General features: G+C 41.0%; 1 non-coding gene across 1 annotated transcript; it reads left to right on the top strand.

Moving 5' to 3' along the window:
- Positions 1–10311: 10311 nt before the first annotated feature.
- On the top strand, positions 10312–10384 carry TRNAR-UCG (transfer RNA arginine (anticodon UCG)). Its single transcript has one exon. It is a non-coding gene; the product is annotated as a tRNA-Arg (tRNA).
- The last annotated feature ends 9959 nt before the right edge of the window (positions 10385–20343 follow it).

A 20343-nucleotide genomic window follows, 5' to 3' on the forward strand; every position in this document is an offset into this window, starting at 1 on the left:
AATAACAGAGAGAAGAAAGCAGGTGTTGCAATTCTGGTATCAGACAAAACAGACTTCAAAATAAATAAAGTAACAAAAGGCAAAGAAGTACATTACATAATGATAAAGGGCTCAGTCAAAAAAGAGGATATAACCATTATAAATATATATGCACCCAACACAGTAGCACCAACATACCTGGAACAAATACTAAGAGAACTAAAGGAGGATATAGAATGCAATGCATTCATTCTAGGAGACTTCGACACACCACTCACTCCAAAGGACAGATCCACTAGACAGAAAATAAGTAAGGACACAGAGGCACTGAACAACACACTAGAACAGATGGACCTAATAGACATCTGCAGAACTCTACATCCAAAAGCATCAGGATAAACATTCTTCTCAAGTGCACATGGAACATTCTCCAGAATAGACCACATAGTAGTCCACAAAAAGAGCCTCAGTAAATTCCAAAAGACTGAAATCCTGCCAACCAACATTTCAGACCACAAAGGCACAAAACTAGAAATAAACTGTACAAAGAAAGCAAAAAAGCTCACCAACACATGGAGGCTTAACAATGCTCTCCTAAATAATCAATGGATCAGTGACCAAATCAAAATTGACATCCAGCGATATATGGAAACAAACGACAACAACAACACTAAGCCCCAACAACTGTGGGACACAGCAAAAGTAGTCTTAAGAGGAAAGTATATAGCAATCCAAGCATATTTAAAAAAGGAAGAACAATCCCAGATGAATGTAATGTCACAATTATAGAAATTGGAAAAAGAAGAACAAATAAGGCCTAAGGTCAGCAGAAGGAGGGACATAATAAAGATCAGAGAAGAAATAAATAAAATTGAGAAGAATAAAACAATAGCAAAAATCAATGAAACCAAGAGCTGGTTCTTCGAGAAAATAAACAAAATAGATAAGCCTCTAGCCAGACATACAAAGAGAAAAAGAAAATCAACACACATCAACAGAATCAGAAATGAGAAAGGAAAAATCACACGTTGGACCCCACAGAAATACAAAGAATTATTAGAGAATACTATGAAAACCTATATGCTAACAAGCTGGAAAACCTAGAAGAAATGGACAACTTCCTAGAAAAATACAACCTTCCAAGACTGACCCAGAAAGAAACAGAAAATCTAAACAGACCAATTACCAGCAACGAAATTGAAGTGGTAATCAAAATCTACCAAGGAACAAAACCCCCGGGCCAGATGGATTTACCTCGGAATTTTATCAGACATTCAGGGAAGACATAATACCCATTCTCCTTAAAGTTTTCCGAAAAATAGAAGAGGAGGGGATACTCCCAAACTCTTCTATGAAGATAACATCACCCTAATACCAAAACCAGGCAAAGACACCACCAAAAAAGAAAACTACAGACCAATATCCCTGATGAATGTAGATGCAAAAATACTTAACAAAATATTAGCAAACCGAATTCAAAAATACATCAAAAGTATCGTACACCATGACCAAGTGGGTTTCATCCCAGGGATGCAAGAATGGTACAACATTTGAAAGTCCATCAACATCATCCAACACATCAACAAAAAGAAAGACAAAAACCACATGATCATCTCCATAGATGCTGAAAAACCATTTGACAAAATTCAACATCCATTCATGATAAAAACTCTCAGGAAAATGGGAATAGAGGGCAAGTACCTCAACATAATAAAGGCCATCTATGATAAACCCAAAGCCAACATCATATTGAACAGCGAGAAGCTGAAAGCTTTTCCTCTGAGATCGGGAACTAGGCAGGGATGCCCACTCTCCCCACTGCTATTTAACATAGTACTGGAGGTCCTAGCCACGGCAATGAGACAAAACAAAAAAATAAAAGGAATCCAGATTGGTAAAGAGGAAGTTAAACTGTCACTATTTGCAGATGACATGATACTGTACATAAAAAACCCTAAAGACTCCACCCCAAAACTACTGAACTGATATCAGAATACAGCACAGTTGCAGGATACAAAATCAACACAAGGAAATCTGTGGCTTTCCTATACACTAACAATGAACCAACAGAAAGGGAAATCAGGAAAACAACTCCATTCACAATTGCATAAAAAAAAAAAATACCTAGGAATAAACCTAACCAAAGAAGTGAAAGACTTATACTCTGAAAATACAAGTCACTCTGAAGAGAAATTAAAGGGGACACTAACAGATGGAAACTCATCCCATGCTCGTGGCTAGGAAGAATTAATATAGTCAAAATGGCCATCCTGCCCAAAGCAATATACAGATTTGATGCAATCCCTATGAAACTAACAGCAACATTCTTCAATGAACTGGAACAAATAATTCAAAAATTCATATGGAAACACCAGAAACCCCGAATAGCCAAAGCAATCCTGAGAAAGAAGAAAAAAGTAGGGGGGATCTCACTCCCCAACTTCAAGCTCTGCTATAAAGCCATAGTAATCAAGACAATTTGGTACTGGCACAAGAACAGAACCACAGACAATGGAACAGACTAGAGAATCCAGACATTAACCCAGACATATATGGTCAATTAATATTTGATAAAGGAGCCATGGACATACAATGGCGAAAAGACAGTCTCTTCAACAGATGGTGCTGGCAAAACTGGACAGCTACATGTAGGAGAAGGAAAATGGACCATTGTCTAACCCCATATACAAAAGTAAACTAAAAGTGGATCAAAGACCTGAATGTAAGTCATGAAACCATTAAACTCTTGGAAAAAAACATAGGCAAAAACTTCTTAGACATAAACATGAGTGACTTCTTGAACATATCTCCCCGGGCAAGGAAAACAACAGCAAAAATGAGCAAGTGGGACTATATTAAGCTGAAAAGCTTCTGTACAGCAAAAGACACCATCAATAGAACAAAAAGGAATCCTACAGTATGGGAGAATATATTTGAAAATGACAGATCCGATAAGGGCTTGACGTCCAGAATATATAAAGAGCTCACATGCCTCAACAAACAAAAAACAAATAACCCAATTAAAAAATGGGCAGAGGAACTGAACAGACAGTTCTCCAAAAAAGAAATACAGATGGCCAACAGACACATGAAAAGATGCTCCACATCGCTAATTATCACAGAAATGCAAATTAAAACTACAATGAGATATCACCTCACACCAGTAAGAATGGCTGCCATCCAAAAGACAAACAACAACCAATGTTGGCGAGGCTGTGGAGAAAGGGGAATCCTCTTACACTGCTGGTGGGAATGTAAATTAGTTCAACCATTGTGGAAAGCAGTATGGAGTTTCATCAAAATGCTCAAAACAGACTTACCATTTGACCCAGGAATTGCATTCCTAGGAATTTACCCTAAGAATGCAGCAATCAAGTTTGAGAAAGACCAATGAACCCCTATGTTTATCACAGTACTATTTACAATAGCCAAGAATTGGAAGCAACCTAATTGTCCAATGATAGATGAATGGATAAAGAAGAACTGGTACATATACACAATGGAATACTACTCAGCCATAATGAAAGGGCAAATCCTACCATTTGCAGCAAAATGGATGGAGCTGGAGGGTATTATGCTCAGTGAAACAAGCCAAGTGGGGAAAGAGAAATACCAAATGAATTCACTCATCTGTGGAGTATAGGAACAAAGGAAAAACTGAAGGAACAAAACAGCAGCAGAATCACAGAACTCAAGAATGGACTAACAGGTACCAAAGGGAAAGGGACTGGGGAGGATGGGTGGGTAGGGAGGGATAAGGGTGGGAAGAAGAAGGGGGTTATTAAGATTAGCATGCATGGGGGGGTGGGAGAAAGGGGAGGGCTGTACAATACAGAGAAGACAAGTAGTGATTCTACAACATTTTGCTATGCTGATGGACAGTGACTGTAAAGGGGTTTATAGGGGGGACCTGGTATAGGGGAGAGCCTAGTAAATATAATATTCGTCATGCAAGTGTAGATTAATGATAACAAACAAACAAAATTAAGCAGTTTCTGTGTGGTGACCTCCAATGAGTTCTACACAATGGTATAAAGGGCATATAAAAGTGTAGGCAAAGGTTCTGTTTGTGTTTATATAGAGGATTAAAGCCTAATTTGGCTACCCCGAAAATGAACTAAGATTCGATATGAAAAAGAACTTCCAACATCAGCACACTCTGGAAGACTCATGCCAGAAGATGATCATCAAAAAGCCCCAACAAAGATCCACGTGCTGCTACAGGTGTACATGCACTCATCCCACCAGTTCCTGGACTTGCCATGGGAATGAAGAAGGAGATATCTAAGCTGGCCTGTACATACAGTAAAACAACAAATTTGACTGGATCTATACTGTTGGGACTCAACCAAGAATTAGGAGAAGTGCAAATTGTAGCGCTCCAAAATCCTACAACTACAGACTATTTACTGTTAAAAGAACACATGGGATGTGAACAGTCCCCAGGAATGGGTTGTGTTAATTTGTCTGTTTTCTCTCAGACTGTTCACGTTCAGTTGGACAGTATCCACCATATCATAGATAAATTTTCACAAATGCCTAAGGTGCCTAACTGGTTTTCTTGGTTTCACTGGAGATGGCTGGTAATTACAGGTATGCTTTGGTTATGTAACTGTACTCCTATTATGTTAATGTGTGTGCACAATTTAATTAGTAGTTTAAAACCTATACATGCTGAAGTTACTCTACAAGAAGATATGTCAAAGAAATAATCAATCTTCCCATGTTTTCTTCCAACTGCTACTTCTATAGCTTTTCTTCTTCCTTCCTAATTACAACCCTTAAATAGAATTTGTGCTTCATATCGAATTTACTGAGTATCATAATTCTCCCAAGTGGTAAAGATGCCTCAAGACAAATGCTGGGCATAGAAACCACAGGGCATAAATATGCAAAGAAGTAAAAAGCTTTTCAAACAATAAGGCTTCTCTCTCACTTACCAACTTTACATTTCCCTGTATTGCCCTGGAAGATGACTGGTTAGCCAGAGACGGGTAAGATTCCTCAAGGGAGGAACAACCTAAGACAGGCACAGTCGCAGGGGGTTCATCAGGTGACAAATTGGGGATCAACAGATGTGAGGCTTAGAACCTCACCCCCCCTGTTCTGAGAGAAATCTTCTGTATATGTGGATGTTTTATTGCCCTGGTGTAGCTTGGATTAACACATAATCTACAGGCACACACCTGATCATCTACATTTGCTCTCTTACAACACTAAACTATGTTTTCTACCTTTATCTTGTATCTACCTACCACTTCAGCATTTTATTAAAAATAATAATAATAAAGAGAGAAATGTGGTATCCACATATAAATCAAGTATAAGAATCAAATGAATATTCGTATTTGAACTGATTGTTTATAGTTCATAATGCATGAGCAAAACCAAAAGTTTCTGTGATGACTGCCCTGGTACTGTTCACCATGTAACTTATTCACTATGTAAGAATTTGTTCTCCATGTAAGAACTTGTTTGTTATGCATCAGAAGATTGGAGACTGACGAAAATTAGGCTTGGGATGAATTAATGATTGTGCATTGAGCATTGACTCCCCTATACAGAATTTTATTGTTGTTAACAACCATTTGATCAATAAATATGAGAGATGCCCTCACACACACAAGAAAAATGTTCACACTTCCAATGGTAAAATAAATAAGTAACCGGGATGTAATGTATAGCATAAGGAATATAGTCAAAATATTGTAACAACTTGTTATGGTGATAGCTGGTACCTAGAATTATCATGTATATAAATGTTGAATTACTGTGTTGTACACCTGAAACTAATGTAATACTGTGTGTCAACTACCCTTCAATAAAAAATAATTATCTAAAAAAAAAAAAAGTGTATGCAAATAGTTTAAATTTTAGAAGATACATTTTGCATGAATGCAGAGTTAGCAACCCGATACTTTTTTATGCTCCTTCTCTATTGACACTAGTCAGGAGTTTCAGTTCCTTCAAACTGGGAAAATTAATTTTATTTTGCTTTCGGACTGTTCACTCAGTTCCTACTTAGGAAAGGTCATTTTCTCTATCCTTCCAAATCAACCACCAGATAAGGAGCATTCTCATCTTCTCTTCGGATCAAGCTTCTGTTTTAGACTGTTGCTGTGAATTTTGTTACCTGTGCTGTTTGTGCTTAAGATACCAGTGTAAAAAGGGATTGTACTTAAAGAAGGAAAAATCATTTAAGAAAATCAGTCCTTAAGTAAGTGATTAAAAATTCCATTTGCCTAAATGGCACTGGCATTTCTACAGTGTTGAAATAAAATCCTGTGTCTAACAGCTGAGGTTGTTGAGTCATGGAGAATTATTTTTAATCTACCTTTTTATCTAGCTTGTCATATTTTATTTTTTTCCATTTTTAGTTTGCCTATTTCTTTTATATGTAATTACAGCATATGGAAATCACATAAGTTGCTCATGAAAGAGTTATAGTAAAATTAAACATTCTTGATGTGACTGAGTAAATACACTCCTAAGCACACATCAGCTTTATAATCCTTCAGCTGAAACGGAATGGTCCTTCCACTGAAATTTGGTCCAAATGGCAAGACTGATAATGTTACACATACACCAAGAGGATATCAAAATAAACATTTTCTGGGGAGAGCAGAGGGCTCCCAAGTGAGTCCAAAAATGGCTTGCTAAAGCAAGGAAGGAGGGGTGACTGGCTTTGGCTTTTATTATGGTCAGAGAGGGTGGGGCTGGGGGGAAGGTTCTTGAGTGAGAGCCACACGTGTTATTTGACCTTCTCATTAGTGCCAAGAGAGGGAGCTTGTGCACTTTCTTATGGGCCGGCTTACATGAGTGAGGGAGAGTGATGGGTCAGAAAACATAAAAAATGGAGACAACTTCTTGATTATAGTACCCAATAGAAAGTTGTGCCATAGTCCACAAAAAATATATACAACAGTGTTCCTAACAGCCCTACTCATGATATCCTCAACTGGAAACAATCCAAATGTCCATTACCAGTAGAATGGATACATTGTGGCATATTCATACAATGGAATATATTTATACATTTATACATATGTATGCATACTATACAAACAACAAGAATGAACATTGTTAAATGCAACAACTTGGATGAATCTCACATATTGCTGCACAAAAGTCAGACATAAAAGATAACATATTATATCATTCCATTTATATGTTATTAATAGATTATGTCAGAAGTTGAGAGTTGGTCACCCTTACAAAGAAAGTGATTAGGAGGCACATGAGGCGGGCTTCTGGTGCGATGGTAATGTTCTGTTTCTTCACACAGACAGCCCAAGTGACAAAACTTACGGATTCCATTTGAATGGAAACAGTGGCAAAAAGTTGGAACAAAAGATCTAGGTGAGGATTAGTAGATATGTTTTTGTGACTCCGGGGGTAAATCCCGGCACACAATAGCTTAGAAACCGAAATCAGTCAAAGGGAGAAATAAAGTTTAAGAAACCGGTTTAATGCTTACAAGCAGCCCATCCGCGCCAACCCCCAACCGGGACAGCAGAAGAGAGTGAGCTCCACCTAACCTCTCAGGTCCAGATAAGCCCTTGCTTGCCCGAGTAAATTACCTATTGATATGGACGGTTTCTTCTCTCCACCCCTTGGAAACACCTGTTGATATGGAGATACACTAAAGCCAGGTGAGAGATTCTGGAAATATTGTAATTTTACCCACAGTTTTCTTTATAAATAGTCAGTGATCTATATATACTTATGTTTGGGCACTTGCCTACATGTTTGTTGTACTTCTATTTTAAAAAAAGAAACAGAGTCACCAATTAAGATAAAGAACATTGTTATCATTTTAGAAGTTCCATTTGCCCTGCTCCATTTTACATCTCTCTCTTACCCTGAGATAACTACTATAATAATGCTGTGATAATCATTCTCTTGCTCTTTTTTATTATTAGCTTTACTACTTATATATGAATTAATAAAGCATTAGATTATTAATTATGCTTAGTTTTTATTTTCTATAAATAAAACCATGCTATGTTTGTTTTGGGATATGTTCCCATAATTGAAATATCCTGCTTAATATGTCATTTTGTATGATTTCTAGATTTTTCTTTAATGCTTTGGTAAATTTTTATAGCTGTCAGGAAAATGCACTAAAACTTTTTTACTAATCTTAATGATATGTTTTTGTTCATTTAGTTGATCTTTGTACATAAGCATACAATCTTTTTTTTCTTGTTGTTGTTTTTAAGACAGTTCTGTTTCTTCCCTTCTAGTCATAACATCTTTTTTGCTTTTTCTTTTGCCTCGTATGAATGCAAGTGGTAATTCCTGGTATATTCTATGTGTCCCCAGTCTCAAATACAGTGTTTGAACTTTTTTTGTCTGTTAATATTGTTTTCGGCAAATTATTTTTGTATTTTAAAAATCAGTTAAAAGTTTCCTTCTATTTCCAGATTTTTGTATCATGAGTGGACAGTGACTTTAAAAGCTTTTTCTGCTTAGACTAAGATAATCATGACTTTTTTCCTTTAATTTCTTGATGTGCTGAGTCATTACTGTTTTTTAATATTAAATCGACATTCCATTTTTGGTGTAAACCTAAGTCTGTCACAATTTTAACATTGTTGGATCCAGTTTGCTCTTTTTTTTTTTTTAAAGGATATTTGCATTTGTGTTGATGAATGAGATTGGCCTATAATTTTCCTTCCTCTCACTGTCTCTGCTTGATTTTGATATTAGAATGAAGTCGGGCTTATAAAATGAGATAGAGAGCAGTATTCTCTCTGTTACTATATTTGAAGTGTTTATGTCCAATTGAAATTATTCTCCCTGAAACTGAAATTTATTGAATTTTCATATGAAAATATAAGGGTCTGAAGTTTTTCTCTGAAAAAAAAAACCTGATTATTCAATTTATTTAGTGGTTTAGGACTATTCATATTTTCTATTTTTTCTTTAGTCAAATTGATCTTTCTGCAGAATTTGCTGTTTCACTTAAGTCTTCCAAATTAATTGGACAAAATTCTTTACATCATTGCACATTTTGATCCACCTTCTGGACATACTCTTTTGTTCTTTTTAGTTAACCCTTTCTTATCTATAGGTCTTGGTTTAAGTTGGCTTCCTGGGGTGTCTATTGAAGCCCCGGGTTAAGGACAGACCGCGACATTCAGACACTGACCCCGTGTGGCCGAGAGAACCAGGGCAGTGCTTTCCTGGTGGGCAAGAGAAAGAGGGCGGCCGCCTCAGGGTGTAGTCGCTGATCAGAAGTGCTTTGGGAAAAGTACTGTTTCTCTAGCACCTCTTAAAATGTGAAAAATCGATGTAACCGACGTTGAGGGGGTGGGAACCAGATTGTGCTGGGAAGGCAAGCTCGATAACGACCAAAATCCGGCCCTCCGAGGTCCCAACCGTCAGTGAGCCCCTACGAAGCCCGGGAGGCGAGTCCTGCGTGTTCGCGCGGCCCCCGCTCCCTCACATGCTGACGACGCGAGCGGTGCGCCCACGGTGCCACGGCGCGCCTTTCCTTCCCCCGGGTATTGTACCCAGGGGCACCGTCACAGTGGGAAGCGGGGATCCGGAGAGACGCGGGCGGCAGAGAGAGTGGGAGCTGGAAAGAAAATAAATACATCACCGCCCACAAATAGGCTCGACCCCCAACTTTTCTAACCTGAAGTAATGCTCCTCCCCTCTGGGTCACACACCTGCACAACTGAGTGGCTGCGCAAGACGACGGTCATTTTCTAATTACTCACTAGTGGCACATCGTTGGGCTTTTTACAAAAGTCTCACTGGCGGGTACTCAGAAGGGTCTGTACTTCATGGTTTGCAGGCGGGGCCAGGTCTGGGGAGACGCCCTTGACTCAATCCTAACTGAAGCGGTCTTGGCAGGTTTGGACGCCGGGTGAGAAGGTCGCAGGAGAGGTCTTTCTCGTCCACCTTGTGGTGATTCTCATTTTCTCCCAAAGGGTCTCGTCTGTGTCTTCATTCTGAAAGTGAACTGAGCGTTTACAGCCCTGATTACAGCGGGACATTCAATCCTTTTCTATTTCTTTATATCTTAACGCAACCGGCTGAGAGAAATATCGCAGCGCAAGCGCAACATTTTGTTCAGCAAGGAAATTTGGTGTCAAGGTAAGTGCAGGAGTTTGGAGAAAATCGGAATACCCATTTCTCCTCAGCCTGTTACCATGTAACATTGGAGAAGTTACTTAGTTTTTGTCAGTATTAGTGACACCATCTTCTAAATGAGATTAATATTAAGTAATGTCATTTGATTACAGCTATAGTATATACAGTATTCAGACTAGTCCATATTCTCAACACTTGTTATACCTCTTCAGGGTTTATGTCGGGCGAGACCACGTGGCCTAATGGATAAGGCGTCTGACTTCGGATCAGAAGATTGAGGGTTCGAATCCCTTCGTGGTTGCGTGTCCGTTTTTATGTTCCCCTTCCCTTGACCTCAACATCACTGCCCGAACTCTCAGATCCTAAATACTTGCATGCCAGCTCTCAGTAGATCCCTGGGAGGGAGCGGGAGCCAGTACCCACACTACCACCTCTTCCGCGGGAAGAAGATCTCTGCCCAGCTAGCTCTCGAGGGTTGTGGGGCTGGGAAGAGCGCGAGCGCCGGTCAGGCGCGCGCAAATATTAAGGAGCTGGGTTTGGGGGACTCTGCGTAAGCCCCAGAATATTACAAACTTTATTTATTAAATAGTTTTAATTTTCCATTTTAATTAATCACTGACAAGCTTCATTCAGGGGCTCTGACAAGCATGTAACATAATCCACAACCAAAAGCAGCTCCACTTTGCTGAAGCTCGGCTCCTGCTCTGTCTTTGTGATCCAGTCTCCTTCATCCACCCTGGCTCTTCCAGGTCCTTCCTGCAACTACACTCCACAGAAAATTGATTCCTGACTGAGCCAGGGCCGGTAGATTGTGAAGCCTTTTGAAGATAGAAACCCATTTCTTTCTCTAGACTTCTGAGCTCTTCTTGGAGCTTCTAATTTGAGCATGATAATGCAAGGACTCTGAATTGTATCTCAAAAACCCTCAAAGCTCTTTAGGGCAGCCATGCAGAAATGTTCTACTATCATTACAGAGAATACAGAATTCAATCTCTCACTAACAGGTAATAATAATTCCTACCTCATAAGATTACATACTGTTTGGAAATATACCCTGGATTTGTTTTAATCAGGTATGGTAAAACACAGACACCGAGATGACTGTCATGAAAGAAGAAATTTTTATACTCACGGATCCCTAGGAGCAGAAGCCATGGCATTGTCACTCAGGGCCACATAGGGAAGTACCATAGTCAGTCAGTACCCAGACATAGTGAGGAGGAAATATGGGCCACAGCCTTATATATTTTTTTTTTGTTTTTTTTTTTGTGGGATGGAATGAATGAGACAGGGCAAACAGGCTTAGGTTTGGCCAGTTTGAATGATTTCAGCAGGCTCTGGGGCACAGGGGCTGTCCCTAGTTGTCTAGTACCTGGTCCTGGAGTTATTAAGGCAGGAGAATAGTGACCCAGGTTGTAAGAGTTTGATAAAGGAAGTGGTTGGAGCATGGGCTCTGGAATGGTTGGTTTGCATAGGAAGGCAGTCTTGGGGGAATTGTTTACTATCTGTAGCAGGTGGTTAGCCCTCAGGGGGAGGGCAGTCTCTCCAGGGTCCAGAGCTGGTCCAAACTGCCAGCCTGATGACACAGTCCCGGCAGTAGGATGGAAGGGACTGCACAGCGGCCTTCCCAGAGGAGCAACCCCGATATCCCTTCTGTTCAAAATGCCCCTCCTAATAAATTTGCTTATTTCAGTTTTAATTCAAGCTGCCCTTTCATGGAAGAGGCCGTATCCAATTCTCCCTGAAAAGTTTAGGTACTGGCCCTAAAGGAAATTGGAAAAAACCACTACTGCCCTTGTGACTACGCCCGATGATGGGAAAGTGAGACCCCATGAGTATTGGACCCAAGTTTATGGAAAAAAAGAGACAGAAGATTTGCCTGGGTAGAGGTCCCTTACCCCGAACCTGCGTGGCCTTCAAATAACATATTCAACGATTAATGGCGACAGGTGGGTACAGAGAACAGATTATATTCTTTGGCTAGCCCGCCAAAGAACAGCCTGACAAAGTATAAAACAAATGAGAACAGGGCATTACCTAACTCCAGATCAGAAAAATCTCCATTGTAATCCTTACTGAAAATGGGCCCGAGGCACAGTCCATAAAATTTGTCCCTGCCTGCCAAAAGGTCATCGTGTCCTTTTGGAGAGGGCCTCTTTCTCTCATACTGGAGATTAAGAATAGGGGTATAGCTACGAAAGAATGAGGGCCCTACATAAAAACAATAAAATAGTGAACTTTGAATAGTCATCTGTAAAAAAACGAAGAGTCTGGCACCTACCTAACTTTTGTAAGACTTTCTAACTGCAATGACTAGAAACAACTTGCTTACTCAGAAAAAAGTAGACCACTAGGACATGCCAAATGATTTAGTCCCATTTTCCAAACTCAGGTAACCATGCTATACATCAATTAAATGATTAATATCTGTACTTTACTTTATGTAATCAAAGAGTATAAAAACAAACTGCTACTTTTCATTAAAGGCCAGGCTCAGCTTAAAAACTTTGCTAGTGTCTGTGTCCTCATTCATTCAGTCAGTCGCCGACACCGTTCCTCCTTCAGGGACTCCTGGACTCGCTGGAGCTGGACTCCGGTACTCCAGGATCAGCAAGGCCCCAAGATGTCAATGAATCAGGAAACAGAAAATAAAAAATATGGTTAATACACACATATAAAGCACTGAGTATGAGGCATTATATTTGGCATGTGCATAATAAATGATATTTATTATTTACACTATGAATTTATAGCTCAGAGGGGTAAAGTGACATACCAAGGTCATGTGGTTAATAACAATAGAAGGAATCCAGTTTCCATAGTCCTACCTTAGGACTCTACCTATGATATATCCTGACCCTTACATGTTGTTACTAATTCATTACCATCTATGACTATCAACCCTTGCTCTCCCTATAATAATTGGCTCTTGAATAGTAAAGGAACTCTTTCTTTATGGGCCTTACCTCATGGTTCAGATTCAAGTAGCCTAAAGACTGCTTTCCCAGATCCCTGTGTTTCAGTACTTCTGATAAGCTTTTTAGTACCTTTGGTGGATCATGCCTCCAGCGTGAGAAGAGAAGGTAGCCTAGATTCAGAAGGCAACATGGCAGGCTTAAACTCTCAGCTGAAAGCATCACATGTCCATATTGCCATTAGGTTAAGAACAAAAAGTCAGGGCTTTGCCTCCCCACAGGATCCTTCCTTTCCCTGGGCCTGTTGGCTACCCACTGAAAATACCAGGGCCAATAGTGAAATGTCGGATCCTATAGTCAGCCATCTCAGGGCCAAGAGTTCCATTTTGGCAGACATCCTGGTCAAGACAGAGTCAATGGGGGCAGAAGGTGTTGTGGGAGTTTAGGACTGGAAGATAAAAGGGGGAAAAGGCAGAGGAGGGGAGAAATAAGGAAAGAAAAAAGAAGAGTTAGAAAGAAGCATGCAAGAAGAGGGGAAAAATGAATACTGACATTCACAAGCTGCCTACTATGTGCCAGCTATCTTCAAATACAGCATCACATCTCATTCTCACTAATAGTCAAGTGGTTATTATCACCCCCATTATATAATTAAGTCAACACAGAGAGAAAATAAATAATATGCCTACATTTGTTTACCTAATAAGATGAACTGAGACTCACTTCCAAATGTTCCAAAATTTAATTTAATTCCACTGTCCAATAATGGGACTTTATGTTACAGAAGAAATGAAGAAAGTCATGGATGAAAGCAGAGAGTAGAGGCCACGTACAGGGGAAAGAATGGGGAAAAGGAAGGAGATGTGGGGGATTCAGAAGCAGGTACCCAGTTTATAATAAGGTATTCAATATCCATGAATGGCCGTTGAGCTAGTCTTGATCTCATTTAGAACTCAGTCTCTTGTAGGAAGCAATCACTTATTAATTAAACAAATATTGATGTATTCTAAATTCCACACACATCTCTTGTTACTTGAGATAAACAATAACAATTTCAATAGTGTCTGCCTTGAGAAGCTTCATTTAATGATGTCAGTAACCAGAAGAACTGACTTTACAACTATGATGCCCCTATGACTTTCCCATACCACTAAGGTGTTAATGTGTGTTCATGCTTTAAAATAAGTTTACGGTAGAAAGGAACAAGGAAGGGATAAATCCACTGTAGCGGGAAAATGGTGTAATATTACTTTTGACAGAAGAAAGCAATATTAACACCTATTTTACTTCTGTCTTTTCCAACAAGTGACATTTAGAGTGGAAAAAGAAAAGGATTATGTGGGAAGATGAAGCTAAAAATGAGAAAGGATAATAGGAGAGCTTATACCTATTTATAGTATTTAAGCATTTAAAGTATTTAAAGCTATTTATGGTATTTACAGCTCTGTACCCATAGAAATAGTATCTCTGGATATTAAAAGCATTATTAATTAGCTTTAATTACATCTGCAAGAAGTCCTAGCTTTCGCTATAGAATATCCTGAGTTTTATGAAGAGACTAAATGAAAGTTTAAAATCTAAAAGGTGAGTTTAATTTAGAGATTCTGTGGTTTTGTACACTTATTTTTCAGTAGAATGCATTGTGAGGTGGCTTGTCATGACTACTAAATGAAGGCTTAGATTTCAAAGGACAATTTACAAAACCAACACCTAAGCCAAGCTGAAGTAGGATTCTAGGTCTGGGATCTGGGCTCTGTTTGCACATGTCTTGCTACATTTGTACTGATTTGATGGAAGAATATTAATATGTGTGCTGATTAAATTTGTGTATGGTTTCTAGCTGGTTATGACCAATGACATACTTGAAGTCCCAAAATTGCTATTGGTGAGAAAGATGCATTAAACTTGGAAGAAATCAATTGCCCAGCACAGTATTGGAGATTGGAAGCAACTTTTAAAAAGAAGTCTCGTGTTTTACTTGGCCATAACCTACACCAATTTCTAAGTAATGCCAAAAATAAAAGAAGCTTTGACAAGTAATTTACGTCCAGAATATTTAAAGAATTCCTATGCATAAATTTAAAACAAAACAAAGCAAGAAAAAAAATGCAGAAAAATCTTGAGTAGGCACTTCACAGAAAAAAGATATCTAAAAGGACTATAAATATGTATGTCTTGCCTGAGGGTTTCAGCCCCAGGCAAGTTCACTATGGATTTGGTTGGTGGGACCCAGAAATGAAAACAGAAGCTCTTGGGATAAAAGGGTTTATACCCAGCTTTATTCTCAAGCAGTAGGTGGAGCACTAGAATCAAGTCTGCATCCAGCAGTCTGAAAGTGGCTAATACACCTCCACCGCAAGCACTGGGGGAAGCTCTTTATATAGTGACTCAGTTAATAATGGTTTATTGCCAACAGGTGTGGAAGCATTTGCCTAGTAGTAGGCCAATTAAATCATCAAGTATTTCATGGTTAGGTGAGGATCCTGGCCATAGGAACTTCCATTTTCTCCACAATATGAAAAGATATTCCCATCAACAGCAAGTCATCAAAAAATGCAAATTTAACCTCAATGAGATATTACTGATTGACAAACATTTAAAAGGAATGAAAATATTGAGTGTTTGCAGTATATGGAACAACTGTAACTCTTCTACAGTTCTTCTGAGTATGTCCCTCAAATTCATACATTGAAGCTCTAACCCCCAATATGGTGGTATTAGATGGCAGTGCCTTTGGGAGGTAATTAGACTTAGATTAGGTGAAGAGAATGGAGTATCCCTGATGAGATAAGTGCCTTTCAAAGATGAAGAAAAAACACCAAAGTTTTCTTTCTCTGCTATGAGAAGACAAAGCAAGAAGGCAGACAACTGCAAGCCAGGAAGAGGTCTGTCATCAGACCCTGACCATGCTGACACGCTGTTGCAAGACAACCCAGCCTCCAGAACTGTGAAAAATAAATATCTGTTGTTTAACTCGGCCATGCTACAGTATGTTGTTACAGAGCTAAAGATGACTAAGACACTTATCTTGCTAGTGTGCAGTACCATATTTTTGCTAACAGAGGCACAATTCTAGTACACCAGACTTTCACCCCCCATCCCTGTGGGAGTTACAGATGGGTCAATATATAGGGCTACGGGAGGAACATGCACTGGCCATAAAGATAAAACAAAGCTTCCCCACAATGTGCTCTTACCTCCTGGATGTTTTGGGAACACTACCCTAACTTTTGGGGGACATTCAGCTGTTACTCCAGGAATACATAGAAGGCCAGCGTCAGGCCTTTCCCCTAAGGTGCCAGAAGGGCCAGCCATTGATGGTCTGTGTGTCAAAATGTCCAGGGCCAGGTCCATTCAACAGTGTCTCCAGGGTTTAATGCAGTAGGGCTGGCAGCAGGATGTTGCTCTGCTGGCCATATCCTGGCTTCAACAGTTCTTCTTTGGTTTGGACATACAATTGTATAAAAGAGGCAGCAAGGTGTGTGAGCATATCCACAGGGCTCAAAGCTCCTTTACATGGCTTCTCATTCAAATGCCGCAGCACCGTCCATAGACAAACTGACCAACCCTGTAGACTACTGGTTTTCTACTTCAGGCCAGATTTCCACAAACCATTGTACCTCTCTATCATGCCTGCCCTGGTAGGATTATATGGTACATGAAATTTCCACTTTATTCCTAATTGCTGCACTCATTCCTGTAATGCATGTCCAGTGAAGTGGGTGCCTTGATAGCTCTTAATCACCTGTGGCCAGCCATAGGCTGCAAAGAGACACTCCAGGTCCCTCTTGGTGATTTACTGATCTGCACGACGTGCAGGGAAAGCAACCAATAGTCCAGTAGCTATGTTCACACAAGTCATGGCTTACCAATATCCTTCTGATATGGGCAGAGGCCCAGTATACTCTATTTGCTACCTGACAAGGGGTACTGGCCCCCTTACTATTGTCCCATGTTGCTGTGGGACTTGGTGTAAGTCCCTCTTAGAGCACACAGGCACTCCTTCTGGGCTTTGCTGACTTCTTCAAAGGTCAATGGCAAGCCCCACTGTTGGGCTACAGCCCACCTTGTTTTAGGTCCCACATGCAACAAACCCTGGTACAGCCATTGGGCCACAGCAGAGGCATGCTTTCCTTCTAGCCAGCACACCTGCGCCAGTGTGTCTGCTTCATCATTCCCTGGGGATGCCAAAGGCAAGTTGCCAGCCACATGGCATACAGTAACAGTCTTACTCTGACCAGAGGCCCATAGGTCTTGCCACAACTCTTGCCCCAAAGGGGCCAGTGACCAACCATCCAGTTGGCATGATACCATGTCAGTAGCCACAGGGTCAAGGCCCAATAGACAGCCCAGCCATCAGTGCAGACAACTATGGGGGAAGGCTCCTGGGTGATCATGAGCCATACTGCCTGCAACTCAGCCCAATGACTGCTCTTCTCCTCTCCATACTCCATCCACATTGTCTCAGTTTTAGGATGGAAAGCCACAGCCCTCCACTTTGGGGGCTGCCCATTACTGGAGCCATCTGTGTACTTCAGGTATAGGGGGTTTTCCTTCCTGATAAGGAGTCTTGGCTACCAAGGGCTAAAAAGCAAGTTCTTCCTGCTTTCCACTGGTATAGGTCACTGGGCTCAATAAGCATTGGAGTTCTCCACTTAAGGGGCTAGTAGAGAGGGCTCTGTGCTGCTATAAATATGCACCCCATTAGGCCAGTGTAGGTGTCCTTGCCATGCCACTCTGTGGCCTTTGAGTCCAGTCTCACAACAACCCCGCGGTGGGATAGGTGGTTATTACCTTGATCAGATCTGTTCTAGAGAGGGCTCCATAGCCAGCAAGGCATGGTACACAGTAGCCAGTTGCTTCTCTATTAAGGTGTATGGTACCTCTGCTCCTTTCCATAGTTGTGACCAGAATCCAATAGGTTGGTGTATCTGCTCAACCCGCTGCTAAAGACCCCATCCATAACCATCTTCGGTTACATGAACATCTAGTTCACAGGGCCTTGATGAGTCCACTACAGTCAAGGCCTGTACGGCCTTGACTGCCCACTTGGCAGCAGTAAAAGCAGCTGCACATGTCTCATCCCAGTCCCACCTGATACCCTTTCATACCAACGGGTATAAGGGCTTCAGAATTTGTGCCAAGTGTCAGATAAACACTCTCCCATGGCCCAAAAGACCACAAAACTCTTGTAATACTGCCACAGTGGAAGGGGTGGGTGATGCCTGGACCTTGTCTATAACTGCTTCAGGAACCACTTTAGTTTTACCTGACCAGACAACCCCCAAGAATTTCATAGACAAACCACATTCCTGAGCCTTGGTGCTGTTCACAGCCCATCCTTTTCCTTGTAGATGTTGTAGCAGTCTAGAAACTGCCCCTTCTAAATCTGAAAGAGAATCAGATGTGAGCATAATATCATCAATGTAGTGGTACAACCACCCTGTTTGCGGTTTCCTCCATGTGGCCAAGTCCTGGACTACAAGTCCAAGTCTATGACAGATGGTGGGACTGTGGAGGTATCCCTGTGGAAAGACAGTGAATGTCCGCTGCCAGCCTTCCCATGTGAAGGCAAAGTGTTCTGGCTTTTCTGTGCCATGTCAATAGAGAAGTAAGCATTAGCAAGGTCTACTACATAATGGTATGTTCCCAGTTCATGGCTGAGGGCGTCCAGAATGTCTGCTATAGAAGGGACAACAGCATGCAGAAGGGGTGTGACTTTATTCAATTCTGTATAGTCTACAGTCATATGCCAGGAGCCATCTGGCTTTCTCACTGTCCACATGGGGAATTAAAAGGACTATGTCAACTCTGACATAGACTAGCCAAAGCAGACACAGTGTTCCAATAAAACTTTATTTACAGAAACAGGAAAAAAAAGGACTTTGAGTGACCTTTATGATGCCCACCCTCTCCAACTCCTGTAGAATTTCTTCAATTTCGTTGTGCCCCCCAGGCAATTTATACTGCTTAGTATTTGTCACCTGCTTAGGTACAGGCAGAGCTACAGGTGGGTGCTTAGCATGTCCCCTCACAACTGCCTTTACCTCATGTGCCCTCAGTCTGAACTCACCTGCAGTGGTCTGTAACCACAGACCCTGCAGGATATCTATCCCCAAGATATATTCAGGGATGGGAGAAATGTACAAAATATACTCCTTTGGGAGGTAAATGCCCTATCCCCAATGAGATTTGGGCTTTCTTCACTCTAATTGCCTTACTCCTGTGGCCATCTATCACAGCAGGGGTCCCAGAAAAACACTCAGGGTTGCCATGAATCAAAGAACACTCAGCTCCTGTGGTTCACCAGTGCCAGGACACATTGTACATTCACAGGAGACCAATGAATTGCTAATTGTACATGTGGCCTCTAGTCCCCATCATCTCCTCCAAGGTAGGGACTTTGATTCCACCCCTTAGTCAAACCACATTGCCCAATCATCCTCCTGTGGGACTGAGGGCGAAGGCGAATCCTGAGTACTGTCTGCCATGAAGCTTTTTTTTAAAATTTTTTATTAATATATGATATACTCTCTTATGAAGGTTTCACATGAAAAACAATGTGGTTACTACACTTATCCATATTATCAAGTTACCCACCCATACCAAGTTTTGAAGAACAAGTTAATCATAGACACTGGGTTGTGGGCAGCTGTGACCCTTTGTCAGCTAATCATGGCAGTAGCGACTCTAGTCAGCTTATCTTGCTGAACCACCCTAACATTTGAGGAGTGGTCTTATCTTGCTTTTGTTTAACACCCAGGATGTAGCACAAGCCAAAAATTATGGAAAACTACTGTGAGTAAGTGCTTTTTGAAAATGCCATATAAACCCCTGGCTTTGAGTGCTCTGGGGCCTTGTTAAAACCCGCTGTGTCAGGCAGACACTTGGATCCCAGCTAGCTGGAAATAAACCTTGCTGTGTGACTTGCATTATCGTGTCTTCTGTCTGTTTGAGAGGTGGTCAACTCTGGACCCTAACATTTTGGGGGCTCGTCTGGGATCACTAGACCCCTCCTCAGGGAGACAGACAACCCCCTGATACCGAGGTTTGCTCAGAAGCCATGGCAGGAGGTTTGGCCACCTCCAAGAGGGGAGGACTTGAAACAGGTCCTCGACCAGAGAGACTGAAACAGGTCTCTGCCTGATCCCAAGAGGGGAGGACGTCCTCAACCGGAGAGACTGAAACAGTTCTCTGCCCGGTCCCAATTGAGAATTCTCGTGAAAAGGAAAGGAGCGGGTTATGACCCTGGAAGCTCCTTTACTGAAAGTCGTGGGAGACGTCCCCGATGAAAGGGTACCAGTACGACGTCTGCAGTGGACGCCATTTGGACGGCTAGGTAAGG

The sequence above is a fragment of the Manis pentadactyla genome, chromosome 16 (assembly GCF_030020395.1).
Source record: "Manis pentadactyla isolate mManPen7 chromosome 16, mManPen7.hap1, whole genome shotgun sequence".
Taxonomy (NCBI): Eukaryota; Metazoa; Chordata; class Mammalia; order Pholidota; family Manidae; genus Manis; species Manis pentadactyla.